This window comes from Zosterops lateralis (genome assembly GCF_965231275.1).
Source record: "Zosterops lateralis genome assembly, chromosome: 6".
In the NCBI taxonomy this organism is placed as follows: domain Eukaryota; kingdom Metazoa; phylum Chordata; class Aves; order Passeriformes; family Zosteropidae; genus Zosterops; species Zosterops lateralis.
The window spans coordinates 39,809,803-39,821,946 of record NC_139761.1 but is presented as its reverse complement, the minus strand read 5'-3'; the positions used below and the strand labels follow the sequence as shown (position 1 = coordinate 39,821,946).

The 12,144-nt window shown below is 39.0% G+C and overlaps 1 protein-coding gene across 9 annotated transcripts in view; it reads left to right on the top strand.

The window, feature by feature from the left end:
- Positions 1 to 12,144, top strand: part of CELF1 (CUGBP Elav-like family member 1) — a 61,101-nt gene that overhangs the window by 10,979 nt on the left and 37,978 nt on the right. For 8 of the 9 annotated variants that reach the window (XM_083862934.1, XM_083862933.1, XM_083862932.1 and 5 more), the window contains exon 2: positions 5,221 to 5,261. The gene's annotated coding sequence lies outside the window, so the exon portion shown is untranslated. Of the gene's footprint in view, positions 1 to 432; positions 498 to 5,220; positions 5,262 to 12,144 lie in introns of those variants that run through there. The other variant, XM_083862926.1, reaches the window with a different exon arrangement.

Genomic DNA, 12,144 nt, shown 5'->3' with positions numbered 1-12,144 from the left:
AAGCCTTCAGAGATCTGGACTAGAAGTTTAGTAAGAACTGCTTTATGGTGAAATGGTTACATTTTATTAAATTTGTGTTTTAGAGCAGAAGTGGGCCATTCCTAAGTCAATGTTCCCACAGTAATGCCAGCATTTGCCTCTGATGGAGAAAAAGAAATAGTATGAAATATTTTTTAAAGCTTCAGCTTTATACACCCAATATTAAATCTCTTCAAGTGTTAATGAAAACTATTTGCTGCTAAAAGTGATTTGAATCAATATTCATTGCTTATAACAGAGCAGTAACTCCAGTTCTTTGCAGATGTAAATTAGTGTAATTTGAATCCATTTACTTCTGCAAAGGATTTACCGTGTGCCTGTTACAAAATGAAGATAAAAATAATTGAGCATATTTTTACTCTTTGGTTTGCAGGCGTGGCAATGGCAGATTCTGCACGGTAGAGTTCATGGCAAGTATTTGTCTAATATAAGCCAAGCAAGACACATACAAGCTTCAGGTAAATCAGTCTTTCTTAGCTGTGCTTCTTTGAAATAAAATAAAAATGTTTATACTTCAACATTTTGCAAATACAGAATTTCAGACCTACTCAGAATTTTGTATAACATTCAATTCTGATCTTTCAAAATTGGGACAACACCTCAAAATTATTTTCCTCCTGAAGCTAGCAGTAGATGCTGGAAACAGCCATGTACACTGTGTCCTCCTTTGGCATTTTAGGTGTGGCAATACAGAATAGTGATTGCATTTGAAGATCTTTGTGAGGGAGCTGCAATACATCCTTGTTCTCTGTCTGCTTTTGAATCTATTCCCTTTTGTACAATCAGAAAAAGGTGTGTAAGTATCTTGAATTTTTAACACAGCCATGCAAGCTGTGTCTGTCTAAACATTGCGCAGGGGTGGTTTCCCCACTGAGGTTTTTTTACCTTGCCTTTAAAGATAGGTAAATCAAAAGTGTTAGTGTTTGAATCTTGTGGCTGAGATGGATGAGATTGTTAAAGTTCAGCTAAAGTTCAGTTGCTTCTAGGAGTAAGCTTAGTGGTTAAATTGAGAATGTTGTTTGTGTTCATTAAAACTCAGTCTTTTACCCAAAAGAGGACCAAACTCTCCTGTATGTGACAGGTCTTCCTGTGGCATGTAGGGTCTCCATACAGCAAAACATGAATGCAGGCTTTCTGACCTTCATTCAAAAAGCAAATGAAATCTTGATTTAGTTTGTACCTTCTCAATTTGCAATTCCTGGTATATTTTGAGAGACCCTTAATACCATAATCTGACGAGAGATAGCAAGCTAAAATCTTTTGTTGGTGAGATTCTTTGGATTTTATTAACAGATGGATGTTTTGTAGAAATTTTTTTTGTGAAGTTGAGATGCAACTGTAAACATCACAGTTGTCATGATATTCCTGCCACTGATTAAATACATTCTGTCACTAGTTTTCAAAATACCTTTTCACAAAAAAAAAATATTATTATTTCTTTGTACATATTTGTCCATATTGTACAAATGGAAACTCCTGGGACCAAAAAGTTACTATTCAGCCACATAGTTAATCATAGAAATTATGTATTCTAAGCCCTAGTCCCATGTTTTCAACAGTAGATCTTAGGATTGGTTTGCATTGTTCAAGTGTGTCTTTGACACTTTCATTTGGGATTTTAAGACTTAATGATCAGTCTTGGAGGTGTTTGGGCTGTAAATGGAACAGACATTGCAAATAAGATCAACATCCCAAATCTTAAATATTTTATGATTACCTGGTTAGAGTAACTTGAAGCATAGCATTTTAAAGGTTTTCCTGTATTTTTGTCTTTATCTGCAGTGGTCCCAGAGTATGCACCTCTTCTATTCTTCATTCTGTTCTTCCTATTACATCTAAAGTTAAAAACTTACATTCTTGTAGTAGAACATACTGTCATGAGTAATTCAACTTGCTAACTGTAAAGTTTGTCTGCTACCCTGTGTACCCTTTAGTATTTGTGCTGGCAGCCCTGAGAAAAACAGTGTTTGACTCTGTCTGCCAAAACAAACTGAGCAAGCGTAGTGACTGAGCTGTGGCCTCACACTGAACAAGTAGCTTCTGGTGCTGAGAGGTTTGGGTGGCATAAAGGTTGCAGTAGAAGGGCACTTCTCAGATAAAAAAGTACATCTCCTTCTCTGGTAAGGTTTTTATACCATAGGAGTTTCCCCTTGCTCTCTCTGTTGTGTGTGATGCTTTCAGTGTGTTTTGTCCTGAGCTGTGCAGTGATTGAAACTTCTCTGGTTTGTGTGGGACTCTCGGTTGGGTTCGTCGTCTGTGTCCTGCACTTGCTCCATCGCTCTTTGATGCCTTGTTATCTCCCTCCTGTACTTGTTCCAAAGAACTAGTTCTTGCTATATTTTCAAATTTTCATTATTGGTCAAATGGGTTCCTAAAAGTATGTAATTCTGCAGTGAGTCCAGACCGAATGCTGATTTATGTGAGAGACTGTTGACGCCAGGATGTACCTGAGGTTGAGCTATGTGGTCTGTTTGATCTGTTGGCCTCTTTAATTGCCAATGGTAGCCTTGACATCCCTTAAATATTAGTTCCTGGAAAGTGTAATGAGAAATCAGAACTAACTGGTCTAGACAAAGTGCTGACCGTGACAGTAATTTTATTGATCAGAATCCATTAAATGATCTGATATTCTCTTAGATGGTCTGAGCCGCTGGTGAGACAGAAGTTTTACTACTTAGTAGAAAAGCAGTATTACTAGATTTATTGGGCTCATATCCTTTGTCTAGTACTTAGTGGATAGAGCCACTTGTTTTCTTTATCAGCTGCAGTTCTATTTATATTATATTGCATATCAAAAGTTGCAACTGTTCATCAGTGAGAGTATATTTTGTCACCTTTAGATCTGGCAGGGCCATTAAATCTAAGCATTAAAACTGTTTTTCTGTGTGGAATACTCAGGTAGGTCACAGTAGTTCCTCCCAGCTTTGTGCAGTAGTTGAAAGTGACAACTGTACTCAGCTGCCACACCTTAGTCAGGGGACAACTTCAGGAAAATTTTTATAAAAGCTATGATGAGAGATCTGAATTTACCCCATTAATTGTTTTGCTGACTGCACTAAGAACACTCATGCAGTTAGGAAACCAGCTGGCTATCAGCATCAAATGCTGGCTGGAGAGAACCTACTTTGCACAAGACCTTACTGCCCCATCAGTTAATTACAGAAGTGACTGTGCTGCACACATGGCTAGCAGCACTCAGCTGTATATATGTCTAAACCTTAATCTGAGGGATCTAAGAACCAATTTTTCCTGAGAAAAAGTTGTCAGATTCTTTGGCCTTTGGGCCAGGTTTGTCTGATGCATAAACTTGAATAAATTATTCAGGGTATTTATGTTCTGCATGCAATTAAATAAACCATACTAAAACAATTTGTGATTTAAGAGCACTCTCCCAGGCTTTGTACACATAATTGTCAGATTTGCTGCTTGTTTTTTTAAAGTTTTTATTGTCTTGGATTTTGCCTTTGATTCAGTGAAGTGTATACTTTTCCCCAAAGGTATCCAAGAGTTATGGGTTCCTCTGGCTATGTTTCCTTCACTTTTGGTTTCTTTGAAGTTTTTAAATTAATTCACTAGGGTTACAGTTACATGTGCAAAGTGAAGATTTTCTTTTTAACATCAAAAAGTTGTTTATATAGATATTCCTAAGCATTCACAAAATCAAGTAACTGTGTATTTCATTTTTTTTTTTCTGAAAGCTGATTATCAAAGGAGTATAACTTAACATGTAAGCAAAAAATTCATGTTGCATGTTGTTTTGAAGACATTAAAAGTTAGGCATGAAGAAGGTCTGTTAGCAGGAATCTGAGACCATTTTTTTGTCCATAAACAAATATTTTGTAATTAAACTTCAGAAAAGCAGAGGAATCTGGCTGAGGTGGAAGAAGTGTTTTAAGGTAACATTTGCCTTAATCTCTGATTGGAGCTTCATAATCCAGAATGTTGTTGTGAAACAGAACAGAAATAAATGTGTAAAGTGTTCATGAACAATAGTCAGTTTTGAGTAATATTTTAGGAAAGCAAAATTCGTAATTTTGAAAATGCACATTTCATATAACTGCGTTATGTTTGTCAGGATTCATGGATTGGGTTTTGTTTTCAGTAAATATTATAAGAAAATTAATTTTGTTCTTAAGATTCTTTGTTCCTTTAGAGGCTTTAGTCCTTTGTTAAATAAATTGAACAAATAGGAAGAATTTAGAAGTATTGAAAATTCTCAAGAGATCTCCCTTTGAAAAAGAGGGCACAAGTGCATGTGATAAATAACCAAGTATATTACATGTCAAGTTAGAAGAGGTTGTGGCTCACTTATTCTCACTTACTAAAAAAAATTTAGATAGCTCTGTATAATTTTTCTCCTTGCTGGTGGATGCAGTTTTTAATTTGGTAACTATAGGTAAGTAAATAGATTTGAATTTTCTGTAAAATGCTGCTAGACTGACGTGAGTGTAGTTCTGCAAAATAACCCAGGAGGAGGCAGAGAATAAATTATTTGAGGGGGAAGAAAGGTCAAGAAACCTCACAAATAAAAAATCCCAAGTTGGTTTTTAAATGTGGACTGGCTTGTGTTGAGAGTCTGTTACTGAGTTTGCAAAAAGAGAACTCTGAATCATGACATAGCATCTCCAGTTTATGAGATGCTAGTACAGAAAATCTGATCATTTGCTTAAGATGTAGAAATAACATTTTTCCTTGTGTTGTTCAATTTTGTGTTCCCTATTTCAGTTCTTTTTGATACCTTTCTATTTATGCAGTCATACATTAGAGTTCCCCTCTGCAGGTTCGTGGTCATCTCTTAGTGCTGCAGCTTGTCAAAATAACATCAGTTTAGGATTTTGGCTACTGCAGTTGGTATCTGCTTCTGTGACAGCCAAAAAGCCAGATAGGTGGCATAAGTCCACTGAACATTGCTAGGAAGCTCTAAGACTTCTGTCTTCAGCCATGTTGTGTTTGCAGTCCGTTTTTGTGCACCCTTTCATTTACCCTGTTTATTTGAAATGTGCAACTTCAGTTTTGACTCTTGTCTAGGGTCGTTACAACCTCATGATGAGTTCTGTTATTGGAAATATGCTTCGCTTTGCCAGTCCTCAGTGCTTTACCCCAGGTGGAGTTCATGTAATGATTGTTATTACCTAATGTTAGCTCTGGAGTCCTCAATGTGTGTTTTTCCTTATCTTTTAGAGTGAAGACTGGAACGGCTGGAGGGAGGCGTGTAGCTGCAGGTATGAACCAACTAAAGCTTGTATCCCTCAGTTGTGTAGTAGAGCTTCCTTTCAAAGGTTTAGAGAGATGTTGTTTTTACATTCAGTGATGAAAGCAGTCATTTTCCACTGCAGTGAGCAGTGCTCCCTGAACCTTAAACTCTGCAGTTTCCTGCCTTTGTACTGCCAAAGGGGGTTGGGAGTGTGAACAGTTCAGGACTGTGAGTACTGAGTCAATAGACATCTTTAACTCCATCTATAATTTAATAATTTTAGAAACATAACTGCAAATTAGAAATGCATGTCTTCACAGTAATTTATTGACCAGAACAAATCTGCAGTATTCTGTACTACATGAAACCCTAAAGGTGAGTATTAGTGGAAAACTCCTTCTGGGCTGAGACAGGTTTTATTATGTGCAGCAGAATGGGAACATAGTCTAATATGAAAATACATGGAGTCAAATGTGAGGATCTTCTGGTGCAATTTCCTTAGTGCTTGAAGTCCAGTAAGGGTGTAGTTTCATGTGACAGAGACAATTGCCCCTTCTCAGTTTCCAGGCAAGAGTTTAGTGCTGGATCCTTTAGTTATGTTTGGTTCTCATGGTAGCTTGCATTATAGACAGAGTCAGTTTGTCAAAGTAAAAAGCTATTCTGTGATCTAGTTTTTTCTCTGGTTTAGGAAGTTGGAATGATTTACTGTGTGGTCAGAGGAGTACAAAAGAACATACCAGACTGTTAGTACTGTGCACCTCAATAGTTTCGATTCACTTCTGAGACAATTGACCTGTAACTGCTGTGTTAAGTAACACTATCAGTATCACCACAACCAAAGTTTGGTGAATTTTGTTCTTGCAGTGAATTACCTCTGCTATGGCAGAAATATTTAAGGTGTGCTTTGGTCTGTAGACAGCCAGGGAGAATTGAATTTTTATATTGTCTTGAGGAAAGATTTGTTTTCTGCTGTGGGCAGACATTTGCTGCAGTTTTTATAAATACATTGAGAAGGATTTAGTTATGTCTATATCACAAAGAAAAAGAAATTTGTCTTTAAAGTGCAGGATATCCTGTCTCTCCATATGTTACTCATCAGGGTAGAAAGATCTAAAGTTGGTTTAAGAAATCCAGGAATACCTTCATTTTCAAGTGATTTTTTAGAGAAAAATTGGTGATTGATAAGAAGAAGATAAAGAAACTTCCTCTGTGTTTGGAAGTACCAGTTTAAAGGGCATTTGTCTCCAGGCATTGTGTGGGTTGGAAAAGACTCAACCTCTTTTCTAATGACTGGTGCTCTGTCGTTCGTGCTTCCTGCTCCTTTGCTGTCCATTAGGACCATACAGAAGATTGGAAAGAGAGAATACTGATCATCAGTATTGACTCTTGTCATATACACATTTACAATGCTGAAACATGTCTATGTTCAAATAAAATTTGGGCAGATACAAGCCCCTTCTAAAATGGAAGCCTTTGACACTTCCATGGAGATAAAAATGGGCATTAAAAGATTGTAGATTGTCGAATGATAATCATGGAATCTTTAAGGTTGGAGAAGACTCTTAAGATCACAGAGTTCAACCATTAACTTAACACTGCCATGTCTGTCACTAAACCTGTCCCTAAGCAGCACATCTACATATTTTTCAAGTACCTCAAGGGGTGGAGATTCTAACACTTTTCTGGGCAGCCTTTTCCATTGCTTGAGAACCATTTCAATGAAGAAATTCTTCCTAATATCCAATCTAAACTTCTTCTGGTGTGACTTCAGGCCATTTTATCTGCTCTTGTTACTTGGGAGAAAAAACTGACCCCCCACCTCAGCACAGATTCCTTTTAGGTAGTTGTAAAGAGAATAAGGTCTCCCTTCAGCCTCCTTTTCTCCAGGCTAAACAACCCCAGCTCATTCAAGTTCTCCCTGTAAGACTCCAGACCCTTCATTACCCTCCTCTGGACACACTCCAGCCCCTCAGTGTCCTTCTTGTACTGAGGAGCCTAAAATTGGACACTTGAGGTGTGGCCTCACCAGTGCAAAGTTCAGGGGGACAATCTCTGCCTGGTCCTGCTGGCCACACTACTGCTGATACAGGCCAGGATGCCACTGGCCTTATGGGCACTGCTGGCTCATGTTCAGCTGTTGTCAGCCAACCTTCTTAAGTCCTACTCTGCTGTGCAGCTTTCCAGCCCCACTTCCATCAGCCTGTAGTGCTGCCTGGGGTTGTTGTGGCCCAAGTACAGGACCTGGCACTGAGCCTTGTTGAGATGCACAGTTGGCCTCAGTCCGTTGATCCAGCCTGCCCTGATCCCTCTGCAGAGCCTTCCTGTCCTCTGGCAGATCAACACTCCCACACAACTTGGTGTTGCCTGCACACTTGGCTGAGGATGCACTTGATCCCTTCATTCAGACTATTGATAAAGAAACTAAACAGGACTGGCCCCAGTACTGAGATCTAGGGATCACCACTGATGACTGACCATCAGCTGGATGTAACTCCAGTCACCACCACTCTCTAGGCCCAGCAATCCAGCCAGATTTTACCCAGCAAAGAGTACACCATCATGGGAAGTCACTTTGTCCAGGAGGATGCTGTGGGAAACAATGTCAAAGGCATTATTGAAGTTCAGGTAGACAACATCAAAAGCCTTTCCCTCATCCACCCAGCAGGTCACCTTGACACAGGAGATCAGGTTGGTAAAGCAGGACCTGCCTTTCAGAAACCCCTGCTGTCTGGGCCTTATCCCCTGCTTGTTCTCTGTCTGTTGTGTGATGGCACTCAGGATGATCTGCTCCATGACCTTCCCCATCCCAGAGGTCAGGCTCACAGGCCTGTGGTGATGCCTTAAGTTTTAGCTTTCATGTTTTTCAGATTCTGTACTGCATTAGTATATAACTCTGAACTTCAGATAAAGTGTTAGCAAGTTCTCTTCACAATTTAGTTAGACAAAACAATCCTTTACCAGCCTGGGAACCAAGGACACCCTTGCAGCTTCAGGCCCAAAAAAGGTATAAACAGTGGCAAATTGAGGAGAGCAATCTGGGAGGATGGGACTTCATAACCTGAAGCTGTAACTGGACAATTAACGCCAATAGGCAATTGGACCAAAACTTATAAAAGTGTGAAAACTCATGACCTGTTGTCCATCTTGGGTAGAGCCACAACCAGGCTCTTGTGCTGCCCAAGGTGAATCCTTTGAAGGCTTTTTAATAAATACCTATTTTATCCCTTTAACACTGTCTAGCCTCTGTTCCAGGTAGCCTCTCCAGGCATCAGTTGTTCCCCAGATCCTCCTTTCAACCCTCCCTGTACATGGGGTGTAACATTTGCGAACTTCCAATCAACTGGGACCTGTGTGGTTAAACAGGGTTGGTGGTAAATGGTGGAAAGTGACTTGGCTAGCTTTTTCATCAGCTCTCTCAGTATCCATGGGTGGATGCCATTAGGTCCCACGGACTTAAGCAAGTCTCTAACCCTTTCTTCCTAGATTACGCTCCCCATCTCTGTCTTCCATCTCAGGGATCTGGGTACCTTGAGAAAAACTGGACTTGTTATCAAAGGCTAAGGCAAAAAAGGCTGTAAGTACCTCTGCCTTTTCCTCATCCTTTTTCACTATGTTTCCTTGTGAAACTAGAAGGAGATTTTCCTTAGCCCTCCTTTTGTTGCTAATGCATTTTGAAAAACCTTTCTTGTTGTCTTTTATTGCAATAGCCAAATTAAGTTCTAGCTGGGTTTTGGCCCTTCTAATTTGCTTCCTGCATAACATCAGGACATCTTTGTAGTCCTTCCAAGTTGCCTGCTCCTGTTCCAAAGGTGATACACTCTTTCCTTCCCCAACTGAGTTCCAACCAAAGCTCTCTGTTCAGTCAGCCTGGTCTCCTACCTTGCTGGCTCATCTTTCAGCACGTAGGCCTGCTCCTGAGCCTTTAGAATTTCCTTCTTAAAGCACATCCAGCCCTCCTGGACTCCTTTGTCTCTCAGGACTGCCTCCCGAGGGATTCCATCCACCAGTCTCCTCCTCAGGCCAAAGTCTACCCTCTAGATATCCAGGATGGCAGTTCTGCTGGCATTACCTCCTTACTTCTCCAAGAGTCAAAAACTATCATATTGTGATGCCCAAGGCAGCTTCCAGCATCACCCACCAGTCCTTCCCTGTTCATAAACAGCAGGTTCATTAGGATGCTTTCCCTACTGGCTCCCTCACTGTCTGTGTCAGGAAGCTACCATCCGCACACTCCAAGAATTTCCTGGACTGTTTCCTCTCTGCTGTGTTGTATTTCCAGCGAACATCTGGTAAGTGGAAGTCCTCCACAAGAACAAAGGCGAGATTTGTCCCAGCTGTGTGTGTTGGTGTAGATGCACTTCAGTTGGGCTATCAATCCTGCTGCCTTTTCGGGTAGAGAAACTGTAATTCCTGCGTGAAACTTAAAAGGCATTTTGGCTCTTCTTCTGTAAAAGTTAATTCTTCCTCAATACTTCTGAAGCTGTTTATAGTTTAGGAAAGTAGATACAAATTTATTTGATGATAGAATTATTTGTTTGTTTGAAGGAACTGGATCAGAGTAGTATTCTTCATTCTTTCTGGGCTTAGCTCTTCCTGAAGTTGAAACTTACTACAGTATCTAATAGTTATTTAGACCTCATTAAAGAGTAAATGTTGTACATGGCTGTATTTTCATAGTTGATTAGAAAAACTGAGATACATATATCATACTGATTCTCTTTTGACTCTAGAGTTTATTTTTTTCAGAAATACACTCTCTGGCACTTAGATTGTGGTCCTGAGTAACTTAAAAGCTAGTGAAGTTTTGCAGATGGCTGCTTATCCAAAATAGGCAGCAGGACTCCCAGCTTTGATAAGGAGACAAAATAACAACTTAATCAATCTCATTTCTTCTGTACCAGGAGTGATCCTGGAATTTCTCATTGCTTCTGGTTTTACCTCACAATGTGTGTGGTAGGTTGAATTGTTTGTCTTTTCAGGGACACCACATCCCACTTCCATTCCACCCTCCTTTCTAAGACATTTCAGTAAGGAGAATAATAATTTGTAGTTTGTTCCTTTGAGTTAAGATAACATATTACATTTCTTAAGTAAAAAAAAGTGACTCTGGCCAGTTCTTACTTTAAGGTTTTAGTTAACATGTGCACAAGATGTGTTGCTTGCCATAAACTTAAAGGTGTTTTTGATTCAGAGGTTAGCCTCCTGCAAGTTAATGTAAATAATATAAAAATATGAAAACCTTTGTACATAGTATTGTCATGGAATTGTCTAGCTGGTTCTGTTGTTTCCCTTGGGTCCAGTATGCAACCACACAGCCTTCTCTGTAAATGTAGTTGCTTGGCCTGCTGTAATGCTTCATGGCGTGTTTGGGTTGAGGACAAGCAGACTGTTGAGAGCTTTCCAAAAATGACTTGGTCCTTACTAGAGGAATAATTTCTGGCTCTGTTTCAGAAGACTGTCCTAAAATGTATAGATGAGTCCTTAAAAATCTGGTGAATATTGTAAAGATTGCAAAATGTTTTTTTCCAGTGTATCCTTTTGACTAAGTACAGAGCTGCAGATTCAAGTCATACAGGAAAGGACAGGAAAATACAGAGATATTTGAAACCAGATTTATAGGTACTGTGTTTGTATTGACAAGGGAAAAAAGTTGAAACATATTTAAAGTTTTCTGTTCCATAGAATTGCTTGCAGGATTGTTTCTTGCACAAAAAGATGGCCAGAAGTTTACTTTCAGCTATTTCTGTCTTTAAACAAACAAACAAACAAACGTAAAACCACACCAAACTCAGAGGCAATGTTTAGGGGAAGGAAAGAGGGCAAAGACAGTCTTATGTGAGATCTGTACCTTGCCTTCAGCACAAGATTGCTTGCAAGCATTATATTCTTACTCTCTTGCAGTAAAGATTTGAGCACTGTAGTGCAAATGTGATTTGTCCTCTATATTTCTGTGTCTCAGGGTCTGAATTCAGTCAATAAACAAAAAGAAAGGATGCAAGGGGAAATTCAAACCTTGCCACTGCCTTAAATGTTCCATCCTGTCCCCTGTCGTTCCACAGGGTAGAAATGTGTGTCCTCTCTTCTTATACTCATTTCCTGCTTTGTCTCTTGTGTCATACAGCTGCCTTAATTTCCTCTTACTATTGTTGTGACCAAGCCACTTTTCCTACTTTCTCAAGAAGTTTTTTCTGTCTGCAGTGCCAAAGTGTCTACAGGTCTTTCTGATCTCTCTTAGGTACTTAAGGTTTCCATCATTTTTTGTCTCTTGCAAAGTGAAAGCATTTTTATGTTCTAGCACTGTGATTATAAAAATTCAAAACGCTTCTCAAAATCAAACTACTGGAATGTTTCCATATGTTAAAAAAAATACAATTTTAAAGTGAAATTTTCTTTTACATACCTTACTATATGTAGCTTAAGCAGTATCTGAAATAAATATTTCATATCTATTTACAAAAAAAAAAAAAAAACACCAGAATCTAGAGGTAAGGATGAAGAGATTTATTTATTTTGTTTCTGTTACTGTTGTCTTTAGTATACTAGAATGAGGGGAAGAAACCTGTACATGTCTGCTTTAAAAGCAATTGCCATGGGATACATCAATGCTTTTTCCTAATATCAATTATTAATTGTAAAATGTCTTGCAAAGAGGGTTAAGCAAGTGATGTTTACTCCTTGTCCGTGATCTGACAAAATTAATTTTTCTCGGAAATGTGCATTATGGCTTGTTCTTATCTCTTCTACAGGTACTGGTGCTCTAAGGGAGTGTCCTGCATTAATTGCTTCAAATTCATTATTTGGTCTTTAAGCAGTTTGTTTGCTTATATGCTTTGTGTCTGGTACCTTTAATACAGTGTCTTCTCAATCAGACCTTTGTTGTCTTCTTTGCATTACAGGAAGTTTTCTTGTAT